The sequence below is a fragment of the Rattus norvegicus genome, chromosome 17 (genome assembly GCF_021556685.1).
Source record: "Rattus norvegicus strain SHRSP/BbbUtx chromosome 17, alternate assembly SHRSP_T2T, whole genome shotgun sequence".
Classification (NCBI taxonomy): Eukaryota; Metazoa; Chordata; class Mammalia; order Rodentia; family Muridae; genus Rattus; species Rattus norvegicus.
In genome coordinates, this window is record NC_141550.1 from 39,764,824 (window position 1) to 39,776,974 (window position 12,151).

Genomic DNA, 12,151 nt, shown 5'->3' on the forward strand with positions numbered 1-12,151 from the left:
TGTTTCTTGTTTGTCACATTCCAGTTTGTTTCTGATTTATCTTATTTCATTATTATTGTTAGATGCTTGTTTGTTTTCTAAGGAGAAACAAATAAAGGTGTGGATCCAAATGGAAGGGAAGGTGGGAAGGAACTAGGAGACGCAGGGGAAGGCAAACGGTAATCAGAATACACGTATGATAAAAGTCTACTTTCAATAAAAGAAAAGAAGAAACGATAAGAAAACAAGCACACACAAATATCTCTTATAATATAGTGTCTGTGTGGGTAACCTAATGATTATACTTCATTCTTTGACATTCATAAACAGCCTCAGTCCTTGCAATTCAGTCATGAAAAAAGAGGATGGGAAGAAGCGAATATACTGTTTTACATTATTAGAAAAGGTAAAATGATATGTCTTAAATAATCCCAGAAATTTGTTTTTATTACAAAAACAAGGCCTCCCTTCACCCCCCCCCCCAAAAAAAATCCTTGTTTAATGAGCTCTTCAAACAATTAAAAGATTGGCCCACAGAGAGAAGAGCCAAAGCAGTCAGAATAATTAAGACACAAGAGTGTGGAGAGTTAGAAAGGAAGCTTGGCTTCTAGCTAAGGGAACTAGGGGGTGAAGGGAGGAAGGGTGCTGGAAGGGGTGGGAGTTCTGGGGTCTTAGAACCTAGCCTAAGATCTGCTTACAGATGTGGAGCACAAAGGCCACTCAGCCACTACAAAGCACTCTGCTGCTAAGAGCAAAAGGGGTGCTTTGCCACAGTTCTGAAATTTGGGTAGCGAGTAAGATGTAATAGCTTCTAGGAAGGTGACTTTGACACATTCCTTGTCTTCCTAAGGGGGGAAAGAAACCTGCCTCCATCACTTCCAAATCCTCTACCCAAGGCTGTGTTCAGTTTCAGAAACAGATCTGAGCCCTGAAAGTTACATCAATTACATGAGCGCTCTCTCTTTCTTGCCAGCAAGCAGCAGGAGCGGAACTCCTGCGGTCAACCAGTAACTCCCCACTTCTTCAGAGAACAGGAAAATCTCCAGGAATGAAGGACATGCCTCAACAGACAGCAGATGACAAGAAGTGACAACTGCAAGCTACACTTTTGTGACTGGGAGCATAAATAAAAACCAAAAGAAATAGACCTAAGAAAGTATTTTACACATTAAAAGAACGCTATAATTGCCTTCCATGCAAGGCCATCAAAGGCAGAAACCAGGACCATTTACAAAGCAATTAGGTGTTATCCTGGGGAAAACATAGCATTAAAAAGAAGATTACAGACAATCATTCAAAGCGTTTTCTTGTGCCCTGTAGGGCCCTTTGCTTAAAATGTGCAATTGAGGAGTTGACCTATGAGGAGTGTCTGATGAGGATTACTCCTGCAACTGCTGATGGCAAAGTGCCGCTTCATTACAGCACATGTCCGCTGCTTATCAAAGACCTGCAGTGCCCCCAAACACAACTGGATGTTCTCTCCCATAAGAATTCCAGCATCCCTGTCAATCACTGGCAAACAGAGGACAAAAAACATTGCATAGAAATCCCAAGGATGAGCAAACTCAGTAGAGGAGGTGGTAATAAAGCAGCAGGTGGTAATAGAGGAGATGGGACGCAGGAGACTGTCCCTGAAAGCACACACCTGACAGCCAGATTCTTTGTTCTCTCGGTGTCTTTTCTTTATGAGCTGAAGAGTCTGAGGTATGAGTCACCCACTAAAACTCAGAGTCCATTGATTTAAAGTATTTCCTGCTTAGTTCTCCCAAGACTTCTCACCTCTGATCTCCCATCATGAACTGCTCCTTTATAATGAGGATGCTGTCTCTTGTTCTTACTCGCTGAAGAATGTTCATTTATTTACTTAGAATTGCCTTTCCCTGCTCCTTGCTTTGTGTTCTGTCTTCTACCAAGGTGATAAGTCACCATTGCTGCTGTACCAAATGCTGTACATTTATTCCAAACATGGAGCCTAAACAATGTTCTCCCAGCTGCCATCTTTACTAGAAGATGACCATCTTCAGCTTTTTAAGATGGGTACGATGTTGCTTTAAGCTCAGAGTGTCAAAAAAATAGAAATAGTGAAATAGCAGGAAGTACTTTGGATTACAATTAGAAAGATCCAAGTGTAAAAGCAAATCTAACAGATGTACCATACAGGCATGGGTGCCTTCAGCTCCACTGTCATCACACAATAAATGAGAGTTTTAAAGAACAACAATGAATATTAAATACAGACTGCTTAGATCTCAATATCAACAGCATTGAACTTCAATAACTTGCTACCTCTTAAAGCGCCATTGTTCCCATTTCTAAATGGGCAGGTAGTAGCATACACTAATAAATTAAGTAATCTGAACAACTTAGTTCTGTGCAGAGTGTATTGTTAAGGAAACAACCAATTGGACACAGTGGCTTGTGATTGTAATCCCAGCACTTGGGATGCTGAAGCAGGAGAATTGCCAGGAACTGCAGACCAGCAATGCTGGTAAGAAGAAGAAACTATACAGCTCACTGTAGCTTACATTAGGAAGTCATAGACAGAATGAATAAGCAGAAAACTAAGCTTTGCACTGGTTGAGAGATATCTTAAAGGAAACTTACAAAAGCTTAATACACAGAAGTGTCTAGCTAGAGATTCTCCAAGGAGCAGGTTTCTAAGAGTTCGTGCTGTGTGTCACTACAAATGTCAATATCAATGAATAGAGACAGGAAGGGACTCTTTAAGCTGGGCCTTATTCAGAGAGCTAGCAACCTCAGAAAACAGGATTAGCACCCCAAATTCTGTCTTCTCTCTCATCTCCAGCCAGCACATTTGGTAGAGGATGGGAAGACAGGCAGCCAGTGTTATCAAAGGTTAGCCCTTTCCCCTCACCCTCTTCTCTCAACAGCCAAGGCCACTGAGCTTTGCATTCTTTCCACCATTCCACTTGGGCAAGGTGTTTGCTCAGAACTAGGGGCCTTCTAGAGGTGAGTCCATGGCTGGTTACAATTTATACACAGATGTATACACAAATGTGCCCTCATAGTATAAAATAAAAGTGATTCTCCCTGAGAATCCTCTATCAGGTTCACCTATAAGATATATTAAAATTCATACACCCCTAGAGTATCTGATTCAACAGGTAAGGCCCAAGAATTTATAACTTGAACAAGTTCCCCTGGTGATGTTGAAGCTGACCTGGGGACTTTGTGCTGAGAGCTAAAACTCAAGCAAAAGAAAGTCTGATACTTAGTAGGGCCACCCTCTGTACCTTGGGTACTAAGTACATGAGAAGCATTGATCCAGCTCTCCAAATACAAAAGCTGTCTTTCTAAATCATTCATGAATATTGCCATTGAGTACTAAAGGCTGGAAAAGACTGAGCCATTCTCTAGGGCAGAGAATTCATCTGCACTTGCGTACATAAGAGTTGTCAATTTTGATCAATCATTGGTCATCATACTTAACAAACAGATTTTAAAACACTTAAGAAAAAATCCAGCACATCTGCAGGGAATATGTACTTTGAACTCACATTGAGGATAAACTTGCATTGATGGTAAAACCATACAAAGAATTGGGCTGATGATGCAGCTCACCTAGCATGCCCCCAGCAACATAAAACAGAGTAGTCAAAGATACGAAGGTTTTGAAGGTTTTGAAGACCCAAGCATGGTCTGCTGGGGTCTCAGAGTCCTAAGAGATAGCTGGAAATCAGCGTCAGAGAAGCAATAAACACTGTAAACTGGAATAAAATCCAGGGCAGCAGAAGGATTATCAAGAGAAGCCAGAAACCCTCCTCCCCTTGACTCTGGGCACTCAACATTGCCAACCAACACAGCAGAAGCAAGTCAACATTGTTTCAAAAGGATTTGTGGTGCCATGGTAGCTCAGCAGCCTAAGACCCTCTGCGGAAGCACACTCTTGGATCCAATGAATATTGCTAGGGTTGCTAGGACCCAATCGAATATCCTTAACAATTAGAATAACAGAAAAGTGTGGAAAGAAATCTGCACAGCATTCAGTGAGCTGAAAACTTGGCAGGAACAAAGCCTATAGAGATACTTCTAGACTCCAAGCAAGACATCAAGGCATAAACTGGGCTTATCAACACCCTGTCATGGAGCAGAGGGGATTAGGATGACACAATCATTATAGGGACTTATAAGAGATCCAGGAAGGTACAATGTTGATTAGGACACAAGATGGGGCAGATGACATCGTCAGAAGCATGTGACTAGTGAGAGTAGTTACTAAGCCTCTGGGTAATCTAGTCCTGACTTAGCAGGTGAGTACAAGAGAAGGGTGGTGCTTTGTGTTTGTCATTAGTGATATCTACCAATTCAGGCTTGAGAGGTGTACCACCAGGAGGAAGCTGTCCACACCAGGCTAGTTTGCCAGTCCTTTGCAGGTAGCTCCAGTCACAGAACCTCCAGAAATGATGTGGGTGATCTGAGTTACCACATCACACATTGGATTTTAATCATAGCATCTCATATACTTCCTGGGCTCTTGAGGTGTTGTAGTCGTGCCAGTACCAATGGCCCATACTGTTCATAGGTCATGATGACTTTCATATTATCTTTCATATTATCTGTGGTGAACTAGGTTTGCTCGAAAACAACTGTCTTGGTGATGCCAGCTTCCCTTTCATCTAGCTTCTCCCCAATACAGAGCATCACCCCAAGTCTCTGCCAGGGCATAGACTACTTTCACCATTTGGCCCCCAAAGATGCACCTTATCTCCAAGTGTTCCAGCACTACCCAGCACTACTATGTGGCTCTTAAGTCTGTTTGATCATGCCAGGGCTGATCTCCCCAGTGAAGGCCCCATTGATCACTTTGTAGCAGTTCTGCAGAGCCATAGCAATCATGATTGCCTAAAGAAGTCTATGTAGGGGATGGGATGTGAGCAAACTACCTTGCTGTCTGCCAGCACCTTGGCAGTTCTGAGTGCAGGTGAGTTCTCCCAAGAACTTCTTCCTCTCCTTCATCTTCCAGTTCCCCCACTAAGAACTTTCTGGATAGCACATTTGTTCTAGAACTTACAGTATGAGTCATTACCAGTGAACTTTTAATAAGAATGTTATGATTTATTTTAACTACTCTACATTCATTATCAGTCTAGTCTCAGAAACATAAACTACATAATAAAATAATAAAATATACTTGGGTTTAAATGTATTTTTAAATTTTTCAACAAGTTAAAGAAAAGGCTAGTTTAAATGGGATGGAGTAATTAATTAAACCCTTAATCTCCAGGTTCCAAGTTCTATCCACCTATGTCTTTTATTTTAAATATTATTCAGAACACAATCTCTGAAGTGAGTCATGTCAGTAAATATTACAGAAAAGTCTGAGGGAGTCACTAGAACACCTTATCCATAGCAGCTGAAAAGTATAATGGCATTCTGTCCTATTGAATGATAAGACCTCAGATAAGCATCAAAGGTCACAAGAGCAGTGTGGGATTTCACTTTGCACTGAAAAGATGCATTCTTGTTTCCAATGATTTGCTTTCATAGTAATGACATAGTGAAGCAAGATTGGAAAGGAATGGGTGGTAAGCTTTATTTGGAAAATTTTAGTGTCTTCTGACTTCAGATCACTAGTAAATAACTTAAAAAGCCGAGCCTCTTACACAATCTTCCTATATCATTATGACTTAAACAATAAATGGAGTGTGTGTTTCTCCTAACTCTTAGTACCTAAGTCTATTGGATTGTCCCCATGATTCTTCTGTCTTTAACTCAAATCCTGGCTCTTCTAGGCAAGAACATATTCAATGAACTGTAACCTCGTCAAGAAAATGAAATGCATAATCGAAAAGAATGGTGTCCCTTCTCTATTTTGCTAGTCAAATTCTTTTGATTATGTGAGTTCACCTTTTATATATACCCACATACTTGGAAAGAAAATTTTTGTTGGTAGTAGTAACTAAAAGCTCAAACCACATATCATTTTCATCTTTGAAGACAGATAATTGATGACCCTCCAATCATGTAATAAACACAAATTGGCTGCTCTTTGTAAAACCCATTTTGAGCCATATTGTCCCACACACATTTTTAGAAAGTCAGATCACTGAGACCTAAAGAGGTAAATACATCTGGTAGAAGACAAGATTCTAGGCACATCTGCTGATTCCATCGTTCTACTGCATGGAAGGCAAATTCCTGAACAGGTTTTTCTCCATGCTGTGTAATTGCTGATAGTCAACTATCATCATGGCGGGAAGCATGGCCATATATATATGGGGCAGGCTCTGAATGACCATTCCTTCAGTCTCTACTCCAAACTTTGTCTCTATATCCCCTCCCATGAATATTTTTGTTCCCCCTTTTAAGAAGGAGTGAAACATCTGCACTTTGGTCATCCTTCTTGAGCTTCATGTGGTCTGTGGATTGTATCTTGGGTAATTTGAGCTTTTGGGCTAGTATCCACTTATCAGTCAGTGCACACCATCTGTGTTTTTCTGTGAATATCACTCAGGATGATATTTTCTAGATCAATCCATTTACCTATGAATTTCATAAAGTCATTGTTTTTGATAGCTGAGTAGTATTCCATTGTGTAGATGTACCACATTTTCTGAATCCATTCCTCTGTTGAGGGACATCTGGGTTCTTTCCAGCTTCTGGTTATTAGAAATAAGGCTGCTATGAACATAGTGGAGTATGTGTCTTTGTTGTATGTTGGAGCATCTTTTGGGTATATACCCAGAAGAGGTGTAGCTGGGTCCTCAGGTAGTGCAATGTCCAATTTTCTGAGGAACTTCCAGACTGATTTCCAGAATGTATGTACCAGTCTGCAATCCCACCAACAATGGAGGAGTGTTTCTCTTTCTTCACATCCTCACCAGCATCTGTTGTCACCTGAGTTTTTGATCTTAGCCATTCTGGCTGGTGTGAGGTGGAATCTCAGGGTTGTTTTGATTTGCACTTACTTGATGACTAAGGATGTTGAAGATTCCTTTAGGTACTTCTCAGCCATTCGATATTCCTCAGCTGAGAAATCTTTGTTTAGCTCTGTACCCCATTTTTGATAGGGTTATTTGGCTCTCTGGAGTCTAACTTCTTGGGTTCTTTGTATATTTTGGATATTAGCCCTCTATCAGATGTAGGATTGGTAAAGATCTTTTCCCAATCTGTTGGTTGCCATTTTGTCCTAATGACAGTGTCCTTTGCCTTACAGAAGCTTTGCACTTTTATGAGGTCCCATTTGTCGGTTCTTGATTTTAGAGCATAAGCCATTGATGTTTTGTTCAGGAAAATTTCCTCATTGCCCATGTGATCAAGACTCTTCCCCACTTTTTCTTCTATTAGTTTGAGTATATCTGGTTTGATATGGAGATCTTTGATCCATTTGGACTTAAGCTTTTTACAGGGTGATAAGAATGGATCAATATGCATTCTTCTACATTCTGACCTCCAGTTGAACCAGCACCATTTGTTGAAAATGCTATCTTTTCTCCATTGGATGGTTTTAGCTCCTTTGTCAAAGATCAAGTAACCATAGATGTGTGGGTTCATTTCTGGGTTTTCAATTCTTTTCCACTGAATCTACCTGCCTGTCTCTGTACCAATATCATACATTTTTTATCACTATTGCTCTGTAACACTGCTTGCAGTCAGGGATGGTGATTCCCTGAGAAGTTCTTTTATTGTTGAGTACAGTTTTCGCTATCCTGGGTTTTTTGTTATTCCAAATGAATTTGCAAATTGCTGTTTCTAACTCTATGAAGAATTGAGTTGGAATTTGGATGGGGATTGCATTGAATCTATAGATTGCTTTTTGGCAAAATGGCCGTTTTTACCATATTAATCCTGCCAATCCATGAGCATGGGAGGTCTTTCCATCTTCTGAGATCTTCTTCAATTTCTTTCTTCAGAGACTTAAATCACCTTTTAAATTCTGCTTGTCAACCTCTATGATTCCCAGGAAAACTAGAAGTTGAGTAAACACAAGCATGTCTATCCAGGACTAGAAATTAAAACTGTTGCAGTTGCATGGACACCATCAGTGATTGGTCCACTCTGTCACATTAGTTTGTAATTCTTAGCAAAGACAAATGGGACAGCATAAGATTGCTGGGACTTTCATTTCACCTCAGTTAATTAAGAAGTGAGTTACAAGTTAGTTGTGGGAAAGGCTATTTTAACTTTTTAAGTAGAATTAATGAGAGCAATCACTGATGTGTTGACATCAATTCATGGATTCTTTGAGATCAGTGATTTGTGATACTAAGTGTGGAGTACTGAGAATAAATAGGACTGAATGAGTGGAATTGGTAGGGCTTTTCATTTTGCATGGTCAATTTGACTAGACTTGGAATCACCTAGGAGACATACCTCTGGGTCTTTTCAACAGATGTTTTGCAGAGGTATTTCATCAAGGAGAGATACCTACCCTGAGTGTTATCAGAAGTACAAATTAATGGGACAGAGTTAGCTAACTGAGGGCGATGATTATGCAATTACAGCAGCACTCCTTTTTCCTGGGCAGATACAGACCTCCATGGCTGAGTTCACATGCTGAATGAAAAGGGGGACAAGAGAAAGCACACTAATCTTTGCTTCCTGACTTCAGACACAATGTGACTGGCTTGCCTTAAGTTTCCACTGCCATGGTTTCCTGTCATGATGAACTATATCCATTCTCAAACCAAGGGCCAAAAGAAACCCCTTTTTCTTTTAGTTGCTTATGCTGGTATTTTGCCAGAGTAACGAGAAAAATAACTAACACTATGGCAGATTCATATACTAGTAATTATCTGTGGGAATTCAAACAATCACCTTTGGAAACAATTGCCTGTGGGGATCAGATGAAATCCTGTGTCAGTGTGTGTTGTTGACTGGGGCACAACCATGTCAAGGACCCCAATGCCTCACACCCACAGGAATGACAAAACCCTCCCCTGGCTAGGCTCAAAAGAATAGCAAAGTCTTTCTCTAGTCCAAGCATAGTTGTTACTAAAGCTTCACCTTTATCTAAAGCAGAGTCTGCAGAAACTATCAACCACAACTTCCTTGGCCTAGATATCTGCTGCCTGAAGCTTCTCCCCCTCAAAGATCTCCTACTGAAATTAGCTGACCTGCCTCCTCCTTGTTGAACTGTATATAGTAAGCTAATTACCTCACTCAAGAGTATATAATAAATGCACTAAGATTCCCAGGCCTTTGATGTGTCTCCTTCAGAGTGCATGACCACCTTATCCCAGCTTTTTGGTACATGTGTTTATCCTTTCTTCATTCCTTTGTTGCCCAAATCAGGTCAAGCCAAACCATGTAGTACTTGGCATTTGTCTTCTGATATTTTTAACCCCATGCCATATTTCCCATCAGTCCCTCCATCCATCTTTAATTCCCTTCTTATGAAAGGGACGAGAGGAGCATAACATTTCTAGGTAGTCTTTGTCTTACTCTCATACATTTGTCTTCTCTGAAAAGCCAGTTTGTATGTATTTGCTGATCAAAGGCAGCAGATCAATAATATGAAGGACAATCCAGAAAAACAGATTAAAGAAAAGAGTTCCAGTCTTCAGAGACCCAACAGATTAGAACACTGAGTGTAGTAAGAGGGATGAAGGATGCCAGAGAACCACAGGGGAGCTGGATTTTCCATAGAACAAGAAAGGGGGAAAGAAGGGAACTCAGTGGAGGAAGGGAAGCTCTTACCACAGCCTTATTCACCTCCGTTAATCACTATACTGAAGCTAAAATAGCCTCTGTTATTTATGTGCTAATTTAAATACTTTGTTATAATAGGTTTTTTAGTGTCTCTGTAAGAAATGACAGCTACAAGTTAAAAGTCCCAAAGTGGATTCAAGGCTTAAGGGCAAAGCATCAGATGCTGCATTTCTATAGGCTAGGGAGAGGGGTTCCTCTTCAAACATTGAATGCCTGTGTCATCCATCCATTATTAAAAACCACAACAGTATGTCCTCCTGTTTTTCATGCCTGACTGCTTTTTCTGTCAGTGTCTCTTCCTCTGACGCTCTTGCCTCTATTTCTCCTTTATGGCCCCATCTGGATAGGCCAGACCTACCTCCCAGCTTTATGGCTGCCAAATCATATGCAGCCTGAGCTCTCTTCTTGTATGCAAATGAACAGGTTCACAAGTTGTTGAGACCAGAGCCTGAGTAGCCTTAGGAAGGCATTGTTCCAACACATTTCCCTGAAAGAACATTCCTTCCTGGAGGGAAGTAGCTTTGCCTTGCTCATTGTTTCTCTAATAGTGAAGCAGCACTTGGTATTCCACTGAGATTTGTTCTCTAAATGACCAATTAACGGAGGTGGAGGTGACACAAATAGGATCATAATATTCATTGCTTTCTATGGGGACTTCTTTAACTTGCTTTCTCTTTTGAATTGCTAAATTTATGTGCATAAATGTGAGTACAATGGATAGAGAGCAAGACAGAGAAGGGCAGAGGAGATACAGAGGAATGAAAAAGATCTCTAAACACTAAAATTATCAGTGCTCAGCATTCTATGGTGCTGAGTGGCTGTCATAGCTTTGAAGCAAAGTGAGCAGACATCTTTTGGCCTACTTTTTAGACTTAGGGAATGTAGAGCCTATAAATGAAATCTAAGTGTATTTCCTATATTGTGATGTTCTTTGTGGTTTCAAGTTCCTCTTCTTCCCTCAAGGTGTCCAGGTGCCATGGTTGTGTGGACATGAATGCAGAGTGACCACTCTTTTAGGAACTGAGATAGCAGTCTGGCCTTTGACTTACAATCCTAGAGCTTCTCAAGCTCACAGTGATAGGGGCAGTGTATCTGGGTCTAGAACTCAGTAGGCAGTAACATACATTTTCTACTTTAAAGCCAATGGAACGTGCACATCCCTGCATCTCCTGAATCACAGCTTTTGAAATGCTTCTTTGAAAGGAAAGCTGCAGCAGAAACACACCTTATCTTTATCAATAAGAGCTCGGAAAAATTAAGCCATAAGGAAAGATTTTCAAAATGCACTGTGAACTTGAATGCAAGCCACAAAGGCTTCCAACAAGAATAAAGCCTGGGGCTTGTGTCTTCTCCCTTATGAAGCCTTTCAGCTGTAAAGAAAAGGATGTCAGGCACGAACAGACAGAGGCCTGGATTGGGATACCAGAGGACGTAAATAGCGGCGAGCTTATTGCTGTGGAAATCTCAAAAGCTTCACTCAGGTTGATTTGTGTTTCACGTGACTGGGCATTTCTATTGTTGGTGATCAGAGAAATGCCTTTTGTTTAGCTTAGCACAGTACCCAAACCCTGTCTTCTCATCAAAACAAGGGTAAAAAGGATGAAATCCACGTACCCAGACCTGAAGATCCCTCTGTAACAGAAAACTAAGGGATTTCCTATTAGAATACATCTGACAGAGAAGGCCAAGTATGTGCTTAAACATTAACAAGGTCGTCTCTGCAGTGCTCCTCCAAGCAGCCATCCTAAGCTGTCTTTCTCCCCCTTTGTTCCTTGGAACAGGAACAAGTGCTATAAAAGAAACATAAAATTACACCAAGGTCTCCTGCTGCTTCTCAGTGATTTCATGGTCCCTGTGAACTTTTCTCCTTATAATCCTATGCAAAGAAATTTACAGAACAAAATAATGAGGTCGAAATTAAGAAAAGCAATGTTTCTATATGAGCTTTTATTCTTTTTCTCTGTTTTACAAAACTGTTAATCATATTTTTTTTATTTCTAAAAAGCAGAACATGATTTAACCTAATATCCATGAACATTACATGTGCCTACCAGGTAAAAATGGATGGAAATAAATGAGCAATAAAAATAGAAACTGAGCATCCAAAATTTACCAGTCATATTTTACAACAGAATTGATTTAAAAGCAAATAGAAGGCTAGGGCCTGAAGAGATGGCTCAGTTGGTAAGAGCAGTTGATGATGACCTAAGATCAAATCCCAGTATCCATGAAAAAATCCAGGTGAGGCCACACATCTGTAACCCTAGTATTGTGGACTCCAGATTCAGTGAGAGACACTGTCTCAAAAGAAGTAAGGTAGAGAGAGAGCCCTTGGGCAGCACCCCGCGAGCAAACTTGAGCCTCGGGACCACAGGTAAGACCAACTTGTCTGCTGCAAGAGAGCTGCCTGGTGAGATCGGGACACACAGAGGCAGAGTTCATCTAGGACCGGGCACGTCCTGTGTTTGCCGGAGGTCCCACGCCCGCGGATCCCAGGCCC

The 12,151-nt window shown here is 40.8% G+C and overlaps 1 pseudogene; it reads right to left on the bottom strand.

The window, feature by feature from the left end:
- Positions 1-4,232: 4,232 nt before the first annotated feature.
- Positions 4,233-11,394, bottom strand: Tpi1-ps2 (triosephosphate isomerase 1, pseudogene 2; annotated as a pseudogene).
- Between the last annotated feature and the right edge of the window lie 757 nt (positions 11,395-12,151).